Source organism: Chrysochloris asiatica, unplaced genomic scaffold (genome assembly GCF_000296735.1).
Source record: "Chrysochloris asiatica unplaced genomic scaffold, ChrAsi1.0 scaffold00043, whole genome shotgun sequence".
Classification (NCBI taxonomy): domain Eukaryota; kingdom Metazoa; phylum Chordata; class Mammalia; order Afrosoricida; family Chrysochloridae; genus Chrysochloris; species Chrysochloris asiatica.
Genome location: NW_006408561.1, coordinates 5022227 through 5022722, shown reverse-complemented (window position 1 = coordinate 5022722; position 496 = coordinate 5022227).

Here is a 496-nt window from a genome sequence, read left to right as displayed (position 1 = left end):
CTAAAGGTAATATAGAAATGTCTGCAAGCATACATTGATAAAGAACTTCCAGAGGTTCTAATGCCTTAATATGTCTAAAACAGATCAAATTTAATTATTCTTATCTATAAGAGAAGATATTGTTAATGAATAGCTATTGTCCTTGTTCTTTCCATTTGGGCTGATTTGGCTCACTCAAGATCTTGCTCAACAATTGCAGTCTGGGAAAATATGTCCACTTAATACATTTTTAAAATAAATCTTACACAATGAGTAATGTGTACAATTAACAGAACCATTCTCTTTGCTATTTTAATTGGGAAACTATATTTTCCAGGTCAAAATTTAGGATATAATAAATCTTATCCACCAGACCTATCAAAAAAAAAAAAAGTATTCTTTTTTTACTCTTTTCAAAAGCCAGAAATTAATAGGTCAAAAATAGTAGCTGCAAGAACAATACATATGGTAGAAAGTGCAAAAGTGAACCTACCTAATTTAATGAACTTTACCTATA